Here is a 10,947-nt window from a genome sequence, read left to right as displayed (position 1 = left end):
ATCATGCATTATTCCTGCATTTCTGTGAGGAAACCTTCTAGAATCAACAGGAAGCTAACAAATGTCTACTACCCAGAGTTTCCACACTTCCCTTGATAAAAATGATACCTCTACTTGTAGTTGTTTTACAGCTTTTTTGAAGTAGGGGCCATGGATAAATGCCAGGGTGACATTTCACCCCACTTCTTTTTTTATTAATATATTTAGCATAGTCAATTGATTCCAAAATGTAATTGTTATTAGTCAAGATGCCATATAGGGGTCACCAGGAGTTGTAGCATTGGCACCTGGATTACCCCTGGCGCTGTCTTTGCAACACATGGCCTCTGGTGTCAAGAACTGCTCAGAGTTGGCTCACACATATGGGCATCAGGGCTCACCATCTCTGTTTTCTGCATTTTTATACTTATAGTGAATACTAGTTTGGTATTCATTATTGGTGTAATTAATTGAGCGCCAGGAGCTGGAATGGGATCTTTGCTGGCAGCTGATAAAAGTAAAATAATATTTTAAATGTATGCTTTGTGTATGCATGCTTGTGGGTGAAAGTGTGAACATGTGAAAGAGAACGTGTATACCCATGAGCATATGGCTATTTGCATGTGAGTATGTGTCTTTGCATATGAAATCCAGTGAAAGTCAGTGACAGATGGTGGGTGAGAATGAGTGAATCAGAGTGAGTGAAAATAAGTAAGAGTGATCTCAAGTGTGTGAGAATGGGTGAGTGAGAGTAAATGACTGTAAAGGGAAACATGCAGTGTGAGTATGAATGCATGAGTGAGAATGATCTAGTGTGAGTAGCAGTGAATGAGTGTAACTTTGACTGAGAATGAGTGAGTTGAGTAAATGAGACTGTGTGAGTCAGAATAAGAGCCAGTGCAAATGAGTGAGAGTGAGTGAATGAATGAATGACTGACACTGTGCGAGCTAGAGCAAGTGAGTGAATATGAGAGAGTGTGAGCAAGACTAAGTGCAAATGACCAAGAAAGTATTAGTGAGTCAGAGCGAAAGTGAAGTGAAAGCTAGAAAGTGTGAAAACAAATGAGAAACTGCCCTAAACTGGATCTGCTCACTGTAAGAAGCCAAAGGATCAGACTACCACCCTTCCTCCCCGCCCCCACCAACATCACCTGCAGAGTTCCAAAGGGGTCATCTCTGAGCCTGACGCTCTTCAACATCTACATGGCCCCCTCCCAGATATCGTCCGACAACACGGCCTCAACATCCTATCCTACGCCGACAACACCCAGCTCATCCTCTCCCTCACCAAAGACCCCATCACTGCAAAACTCAACTTCCAGAGAGTAATGCAAGAAATGGCAGTCTGGATGACCAATATCTGCCTAAAACTCAATGCTGAGAAAACAGAAGTCCTTGTCCTCGAAACCACCCCTTCAGCATGGGACAACACCTGGTGGCCCATCGCCCTCAGAATCTCACCTACCCCCTCAGACAACACAAAGAACCTCAGCATTGTACTAGACAAATCACTCACGATGAACCAACAGGTCAATGACGTTGCTTCCAGCTGTTTTAACACCCTCCGCATCCTCCAAAAGAACTTGAAAAGGATTCCCCTGAATTGAGAAAAACAGTGACCCATGCACTTCTCACCAGCAAACTCGACTACCGCAACGCACTCTACACCAACATCAAGTCCCTACTCCGCAAACTGCAAACAATACAGAACACCGCAGCCACACTCATCCTTGGCATACCCAGCCAAAAACACATCATTCAACACCTGCGACGACTCCACTGGCTCCCTGTGAAGATGAGAGTCACCTTCAAAATCCTCACTCACGCCTACAAGTGCCTGCACACCAATGGGCCCAAATACCTCAGCGACAGAATAAACTTCCATGTACCCAAAAGAAATCTGCGATCAGCCAAACTTGCACTGGCTGAAACTATGCTGATCCACAGAGCCAGATCAGTTGGAAGATCGTTCTACCACTTAACAGCCAAGACCTGGAACGAGCTACCGGCACACATCCGACCCTCCCCCTCCCTGAACACCTTCAGGAAGACCCTCAAGACCTGGCTCTTCAGCTGAATGGAGCGGCGCAGCCCCCCTCAAGGACCTTTAGACCCTCACGGGTGAGTAGCGCGCAAACAAATCCCTGATTGATTGATTGATTGATTGAGGAACATTTTCACACAGGGGTACCAATGGCAAAATGCTGGTGCCTGCACACTTGATGTAATTCCTGCATGAGGGCAAAATATCTTGGCAAATGAGATATTTCCTAAATGTTGAGGGGTGATTTTTGAGATCAGGGCCACTGATTGGTATTAGGATAGCATTAATGGCAAAATTCTGACACCGGCTTATTGTTTGTAATTTTTGACCAAAGGGGGCATCTGCGACAAAATGAAGTTATATTTTTGGTATATATGGCACCAATAGCACATTTTCCCAAAATTTTGTAAATTCCTGTGAGACCCAAGGCTTCACTGGCTTGACACAAAATAAAAGTCTTGACTATTTAATGAGTGCATTTTCAGAGCCAATTTCCTTTTTGTATATGTATAAATATATTGTGCTTCAAAATTTACTATTTGCCCCTATTTTTTTCTAAATTCCCTACCGAGGACATGAGGGACGGGAGTTCCTGGTGCTTGCTGCTGGACAGGCGAGCGTCCATTTCCTCCGATTTGCATTCCAGCGGTTCCAAATGAGTTGCTGCTCGCTTCCTTCTGCTTTAGCAGCACGTAAGAGGGCTGACCACTATGCTATCAACACCCACTGCCTCCCGGTTTACTTGAGTGTACACGGTCCAGAGGCTACACTTGTTTCATCGTTTTACTTCTGTTTCCCCTGGTCTGCCTGAGGGTTCGCAAGCCTGAGACTATGCTCTTATCACAGATCGTTGAGCCTTTGTTAAAAGGGGAAGCGCAAGGAGAAACTCACAGGGTGAGTAAACTGATAGTCTTGAGAGTGGACGAGCCGTGAACACTAGAAATCGGGCCTCCTGGCTCTAAGATGGTGGCTGCCTGGGACAGAGTCCGAGAACAGTGATCTAATATTTCCTGCTGATGAAAGGCCCGGGCCCACGCATTTCCTGATGTTGCTGCATGCCTAGCCTTAATGAAGAGTGCACAGCCTCAGATCCTACCATATTCTACCAGAAATAGCCTCCCTAGAAAGAGAGTCAGCCTTCCAAATATCTCTCCGCCTTACTGTTTGATCGCACTGAAATACAGGAACTATTGAGGGAGTCATAAGACGTGACACGCGCTAATAATTTCACATTATTGTGTAATCTCATGTTCCTTCTTTTCTCCTATGTCTATACTTGTCTATGTAATCATGGAACCTGTAACTCACAGATCCTTATGTAAAGCGCTCTGATACCTCCGGGTCTAGCCAGCGCTATATAAAACTTTGCAAATAAATAAATATATATATACCCTCCCACAACACCCAAAGAAGCACTGATGTCAAATCATATGATGTTATTAAGGTCAAAGGTATGACCCCTGTTTGATCTGGAAGGATCAGATTTGTATGAATTGGTCTGGCCCCCATGTTTGCAATAATTTTCATTATCATTGCATAATCATTATTTAATAGATTAATCGAACTATATACTCCACACACCACTAGACTTTTGAACAGTTTTAGAACTATATCTAATTTACAATTTCAAAGGTTTGAAAAAGGGATTTTTCCTTCAAAAAATGGTGCATAAACTATTCTTAATTGGAGTGCAATACGATGGAAATGATGTATAGAGCTGAGCTCGTCATGAGCATGGAAGGGGTAAATGCTACTAGTGGGCCTGCAGCGCTGATTGTGACACCCACACAAGCAGCCTTTCAAACCTGTCTCAGGTTTGCCACTTCAGGGTTTGTGAGTTCAGTGTGCTGCCAGTTTGACTTACCATTTAAAAACCTTTGCCAAGCCTTAAGCTCCCCTATTATTATGCCTAAGTCCCTAGGTAGCCCATAGGGCAAGGTGCTGTGTAAGTAAAAGGTAGCACATGCACTTTGAAGGTTTTCATGTCCTAGCAGTGACAATCATCCATCTTTGTGTTTCAGTACTGTGAGGCCTACTCCTGTCATAAGTCTGATAATACTGGAGGGAGTATTCCTAAAGATTGAGGGCTTGATTCACAGAACTAGCTTAAGACAAAATCCTAAACTTACTACTTTTGGAATTCACAAAATGCACTTACTACTTTTGGTATTCACAGAATGCAATTACAAATTTTGGTATTCACAGAATGGATTTACGACTACTAACTTTATGTCCGCACTCGTGCCGGAGATTCCGGCCCGGAGGCAGAGATTTTGGCCCGGAGGGGGGACTTCCTGCCCAGAGCCAGGACTTCCAACCCGGAGGTGGGACTTCCAGCCCGGAGGTGGGACTTCCAGCCCGTAGGTGGAGGTTTTGACCATGGCTAAATCTCCGTCACTGGCCAGAATCCCCACCTCCGGGATGGAAGTCCCACCTCCAGGCCGGAATCTCCGCCTCCGGGCCGGAATCTCCGGCCCGAGTGCGTACGTAAAGTTAGTAGTCGTAAATCCATTCTGTGAATACCACAAGTAGTAAGTGTATTCTGTGAATACCAAAAGTAGTAAGTTTAGGATTTTGTCATAAGTTAATTCTGTGAATCGGGCCCATACTCTTTAAAATTGATGAGACCAGACAAAATCAGTAGTGCTTGGTATTTCTATTTTCCTTTAAACGATATATAGCAAACTTCATCTGGGTCGATTTTACTTCTTCACATTTTATTGATATAAGTACGCCCATACCTAAAATATAATAAATCCTGTGTAAAATTCAACAACAGATGCATGCAGTCTGTGTTCACTTGTCGCCAAATGTGCTCCCTGAAAAGAGGGAGGCTCCTTTTCTCCCTACATCACTTCCACACATGACCCGGAAGTGAGAAGTGGGCTGGGGAGGCTTGAGCCATAATGTTGAATATGTGGATAGAATAGGATCATTCATAGGCACAGCAGTAGGCTCAGCGGGATGCCCTTTTCCTCAGCACTGCACATTGCGATAATGATCTGTTCAGAAAGGCCTTGAGCATTCACAATTGTTAACACTGTAAATCACCTAAAGGTGTTGCAGCACAAATAGTGCCCTGGTGAATTGCAGCTTTAGAAATATTTTTTACCGTTAGAGATGCTAGTTAAGAGGAATGCGAGCACATCTAAGGAAGATGTCCTAAATCACCAGTGGCTCAATGCCTGTTTTGCAGCTGTAATTCCTCTTTCGGCAAACATATATTCATGCCCAGGGGTTTAGGGAGAAAGAGACCATGACAAACTAATGCAAGCAGTGTACATTTTTATACCAAGATAAAACAATATGGCCTGCCAGCAGGAAATGGAGGTTGCTGAATGAGGACAAGTTCCGTAATTCAGTCTGCTTCTTTTTACGGTATTGAGCTCAAATCCTTCTTAATTGATCAAATATGAATGTATTAAATCACTGGGTCTAGCACGATCTCAGTTTGCAGTGTTGTTTTTAAAAGAAATCTGAGTTACTGGTATTCCTTATACATAATGACTGGGATGAGAACACGGGACCTAGAGGGAATTCCACATCACTTACTGGTAATCTTCATTACCTCCTCGTAAGTCTTCCTCGCCCCCTGAGTTACATAGTGAGCTTTAGCTCCACAACAGAACCCTCCAAAGCAAAAAGAAACCACCTCCCACCCCCTCCCAACATGGCCGACCAGTCCCACCTGACCTCTATAAGAGGCGGACCGGCCCAACCAACAGCCTGTTTTTTTTGTTCTGCGCGATTCTCTCCAGAGCGCTGTTCAGGTAAGATGGGCGGCGTGAGCTGGCCCTGGGGTTTTAGGGTTGTGGACCTGCTCTAGCGGTCTCTGATGCCTTATGCCTAAAAATCCCCCCCCCTCTTCCTTCCCCCGGTCCTGTGGGGCCGGTTAGGTGCTGCTATAGCGTGCCAAGGGTCTACAGGGGGGGGGGGCGGCCGGGGGTGTGGAGTGGTTGTACTTGCCCATGTCTCCCCCGGTCGTTACTGTTGGGCCCTAGCCTTTCTGTGGGCTTTTTGGGTTCTGCGCATTCTCCTGTGTGTGGTACATGCTGGTGGTTGTAACACCCCTTACATAGAGGTGTTTCTTGTGTTCCTGGCTCCCCTGTTTAGATATGCGCCTGGAATTGCGCTCTGACTACATACCACGAGTTGTGGAGATGGGCGCTGACTCTCGCCTAAAGTTTCAGCCGTCTCAAGTGTGGGAGTGTTTACATTTGTCTGCCCCACAGAGACGGATCACTTCTAATAAGTGAGTTCTCTATCTGTCACTGATTTAGGACGTACTCTCTAGAGCTTTCTGTATGGTCATGACTGTGATTGCTCTTATGAGATTTGGCGCTGAGGAAGACGAGTCCGGTGAGTGACTCGTATTTCATTTTTTTAAATGGAAGGTGCGCCAGGGGTTTGCGCCAAGTTTTTTAAAGAACCTCAGGCAGCAGATGGCGCTGTGACACTGCCTGCGTTTGAAAGTCACTTTCTCCCGGTGCACGTTAGACACATCGAGCGCATTGCTAATACATCCTCATTGTTTATGGGGTGCGAGGCGTGCTGGAGCCTTGCCTGGCTCTGCGGCGCTTCTGCGGAGCGTTGTGTCCGGTGGGCGCGCTGCTGGTAAGGAGGCCGCATGTCCGCCTTCTAGCCTGGGAGTCCCTCAGGTACGCTACGGTGGTTTGGGAGGGGGGGGGGGGGGGGGGCGAGCTCGGTCCTACCTACCTTTTTGATGGCGGGTCCTCGGGGGCTCTGCTGTCCGGGCCGGGTGCTCCCCTCCTGCAGGCCCGGGACGCTGGTCGCGGCCGAGTCTCGCCTCCGCTTCCCTTCTTGGATTGTGGCGGCCCTACGGGCCGCGGCGGGTTGCCGCGCTGTGGTTGGCTCCGGGCGCCTCCCACCTCTCGGGGGCGGGGTTTTTTGCCACCAGGTGCGTCCGATGATTACCGTCATCGGTCGTGTGCGGTTTTCTCCAGCTGCCGCAGCGGACGGCGTGCTGGGATGGTGGGCAGCGCGTCTGTCTCCTTCTCGGCGGGTCCGGTGCTCCATTTCATTGAAAGGAGCTCTTACTCAAAAGGAGTCTTGTGCCTTCGGTGCGGAGGGCCCTCACAGGCCAGGGTTCGAATCCTGCCAATGCTGTAGAGGTTTCCCTAGTGGAGATTTTCACTACGTTTTTTTTCGACCCTGTAAATCCCTGGCTGTGAGCGTACAACACTATGTGAAGGGGTAGTGATTTATTCCTTCTACGTGCAGCCATACGGCCGGTGACTGTGTCTCATTCACAGTTTACCTGGGCTTATCTTGCACGCTCTGATGAGGCGCGGTTCTGCGTGGGGACAGTTCCTGTGGTCCGTGTTCCTTTTCTGGCGCCCTGGGGGACTCGCCCTGGGCCGTCGGGTTGCGCCGGTCTCGAGTGTTCCCCTCGTGATATCCCATTCTGCAGCGGTGGAGCTGTGGCTCATGGGTTAGCGAATCAGACCCTGGCAGGGGATTTTGGGTCTTCTGCAGGGTGCTGGGGTTTGACCTCATGGACCCAGGTTCCAGGACCGGCTGGTCCACTCAGCCTTTCTTCCGTCTGAGGTCGATGATATTATTTCCGTTGAGTTGGGTAACAACAATCATCGGTTATTCAGCGCCAAGATGCCCGGGTGGTGAATGGGCACTTTACTAATACTTATGATATGAATCTGCGGCTTTTGTACAAACGCCTTGTGCCCTTGCTGGAGTGTTGTTCGCGATTATTGTATCGTGTGGCGCATCTGTGAAGTCCGGCACAGGGAGGTCACGCTAGTTCGTGCTTCGTTCCTTGTTGGGCTTGGTTTTACCTCCGCTGGCGGCGGTGGTGGTTCCCGGGGTTTTTTCTCGGGGTGCGGTCTCTACGCGTGTCTCCGGACTCCCTCCCTCTGCCGGGGTCCGTTGTGTCCTCCCGCCTGTGGGTGCGGGCGTCCCGCCCTTGCATGGGTGGGGTCCTTCGGCGGGTCCGGGCCCGAGTTTCAGCTGTTACCGGTCTCGTGCTGGTTCTGCCGCTCCCTTTTTCGCCCCCTGATACTGACTTTCGGCCCTCTCGCTCCAGGGGGTCCCCTGGGGGGGGGGGCGGTTGCCTCCGTGGCATCCCGTCCTGGAACGTGGCTGTCCAGGTTCTTGGGCTCTTCGGGCTTGCTGTCCGGTCTTGCTGATCTTGCGGACGTTCCGCGGGGTCCCACCGTCTCGACGGGTTGGGGTTCCTGCTCCTTCCCTTGTCTCACCTGTAGGTTTTTCTGGGACCGTGGTTTGGCCTGTGGGGCCGGCCTGCGAGTGGGGTGCTCGCTTCGGCAGCACAGGTACTGAGATTGGAACGATGCTGAGAAGTTTGACATGGCCCCCTGCACAGGGATGACACGCAAATTCGTGAAGCGTTCCAAGAAAAGGTCCCCGCTCTCGGTTGCGGGTTCTTCCGTTGGGCTTGCCTTGTGGCCCAAGAGGGGGGGTGCTGTGCTCCTGGCCCGCCTGGTGGATCTTCTTCGCCGGGTGTGGGTCTTGGGGTTCCCTGTCTGGCCGTGTGTTTCCTCTCGGCCTCGTTCTTTTTCCCCCCCGTGGGTGAGGCTCCACGTCTGGCGGTGTCTCTCATCCGTCGGCTTCCTGACCTATGTACGGGGTCCCTTCGGTCCTCGTCTCGGGCTTTTCCTCCTTCGGGGGGGGGGGCGTGTGCCTGGTCCCGGTACTTCCCTCTGGTTTTGTCGGGGGAGGGGGCGTCCTTTGGCGCCGGGTCATTTGGAGGTCGTGGGGTTCTCCTGCAGTCGCGCGGCTCCTCGTGCTCGGAGGTGGCTGGAGGATGGCCGAGTGGTCTATGGCGCTGTGTTTAGGCCGTAGTCTCCTCGGGTTTGAGTCCCGCTAACGGTCCTCCTGGCCTGCCATCTTTTACACCGATGCTCCGGTGTCCCCGTGTCTTGGTCGGGTCGGCCGACCTGATGGTGGGTGTGTCACCGGTCATGTCCCTTCGGGCTGTCTGTCCCCCGGGGTCCGACGGGGTGGGGGCAGTTCGACGGGGTCGTATCTGGCCTTCGTTGACTGGTCTCACCCTGACCCCGATGGTGTTTCGACGCCTGGGGCCTCCACTCGGTCTGCCTCCGGTGGCCCTGTTCGCAGTGGGGGACTCGGCCCTGTTTGCCGGGATGCTACTCTCACCTCCCGGGTCCTTGTGCTTGCCTTGTCTGTCGCTTGACCTTTCGGTCTGCTGTTCGCGTTTCCCCTGTGCCCTCTGCTCTCACGGTTCCTCTACGGGATTCGCTTGGGCGGGGCCTGGGTGCTCCTGGGCGCTCGCTTCGGCAGCGCATGGCCTTCTGTTGGAACGATACTGAGCTGGGTGGCTTGGCCCCTGCGCAGTGACTCGCATCTTCGGGGGGCGTTCCTGTTTGTGGTACCCGGCGGGGCCGCCGCCCCTGGTACCCGCTCCTTTTGCGTACTGGCGGTTCGAGCCTTCTGGCCGTACAGGGTTCTTCTCGTTCCAGGGTTGGGTCCCCCGCACCCGGAGGCGGGGATGAGCCGGCCCTTTCTGCTGGCCTGCCTCCTTCTGCAGGCCTGATTCTTGAGCGGTTGTCGCTGCTTGCTCGGGTTGATCTTCTGGGGCGGTGGTTTTGCTACTGGGCTACCACTGGTCTTCCACTTTCTCTTACTGTGCCTGGCGAGGGGCTCCCTTCTGGCTTTGGTGCGGTCGGCTTGGTGCTGACCGCTCCTCCGTGGACCCCTTGCGGGTCTTGGATTCCTGGCTGAGGTATTTTCCTTGGGCGTGGCCGCTTCTTCCCGGTGGGCCCGATGGGCTGCCTTGCGGGCCTTCCACAGTCCGGTGTTCGACGGGCTGGTTTCCCTGGTGGCTCGATTGGCTCCGGAGTTTGTTGTCTCCGTCGCCCTGGGACGCTCTGCCTGTCTCCCCCGTGGGTTCTCTCTCTCTCGGTCCGCGAGCTCTTCAGGGTCCGCCCTTTGTGCCCCTGGCTTCGGCCTCACCTTTGAGGTGGTTTTCTTCCTGATGGCAGTGGTGTCTGCTGGGCGGTTGGGCGTGCGGGGGTCGTGCCTCCGCTCCCCTCCCTTGTTGCGGGTCTTGCCGGACTGGCTGTTCCTCCGGCTTGTCCCCCGTTGCCTTCCCGGGGTTCCTTCCCGGGTGTCCCGGGCTCGGGTGGTATCTTTACCGCCTTTTCCCTGCCGACGAGGTTCCTCTCTTGTCCGGGCTGGTTGACGGCGTGCTGTTTTGGCTTCTCTTTGCCGCACGTCTTTCCTTTCCCGGGGGGATGGCCTGTTTGTGTCTGTTGGCCTGGTTCGTTCGGGCCATTGGCCCGCCTTCCACCTTGGTTCGCTGGCTTCCACAGGCTATCTTCCCTTCCTACTCTTCGCTGGGTTCGGTGGATCCGGCGGGGGTCCGGGGTCGGTCCACGGGGTGTGGCCCGGTGTCCTGGGCCCCCTTCAGGGGGTCTCCTCTGTGGAGTTTTGTCGGGCGTCGGCGGGGTCGTCCCCCGCCTTGTTCATGGGACTCTTTCGGTCCCGGGGGTCTTCGCTGGGGCCGTTCGGAAGGCGGGTGCTGCGGCTCCTGGCTGGCCGACTTTTCCTGTGTATCTTGATTTCAGGTTTCCTGTGATCCCTGTTTTCTTGTCAATTGTTCTACTTCAACCTTGGGTTGGTTTCTCTGCATCACCGTGTGGTGTTGTTTTTATGGTGGTCAATGAAGCCTTGTTGGCTTGGGTATTTGCTCACTATGTAACTCAGGGGGCGAGGAAGACTTACGAGGAGGTAATGCCCCGGTTACTTACCGGTAATCTTCATTACTCCGAGTATAGTCTTCCTCGCCACATGAGTTCCCTCCCCCCCTCCCTGTCTGGCTATCGGCTTCATTGTTTGCTTGGTAGATCAGGCTGTTGGTTGGGCCGGTCCGCCTCTTATAGAGGTCAGGTGGGACTGGTCGGCCATGT

At 52.0% G+C, this 10,947-nt stretch overlaps 1 non-coding gene across 1 annotated transcript; it reads left to right on the top strand.

Moving 5' to 3' along the window:
• The first annotated feature begins 8,310 nt into the window (after positions 1-8,310).
• LOC147716920 (U6 spliceosomal RNA) lies at positions 8,311-8,418 on the top strand. Its single transcript, XR_015296265.1, has one exon. It is a non-coding gene; the product is annotated as a U6 spliceosomal RNA (small nuclear RNA).
• The last annotated feature ends 2,529 nt before the right edge of the window (positions 8,419-10,947 follow it).

The sequence above is a fragment of the Lissotriton vulgaris genome, chromosome 5 (genome assembly GCF_964263255.1).
Source record: "Lissotriton vulgaris chromosome 5, aLisVul1.2, whole genome shotgun sequence".
Lineage (NCBI taxonomy): Eukaryota > Metazoa > Chordata > Amphibia > Caudata > Salamandridae > Lissotriton > Lissotriton vulgaris.
The sequence above is the reverse complement of the archived record's forward strand: the minus strand, read 5'-3'. Positions and strand labels throughout refer to the sequence as shown.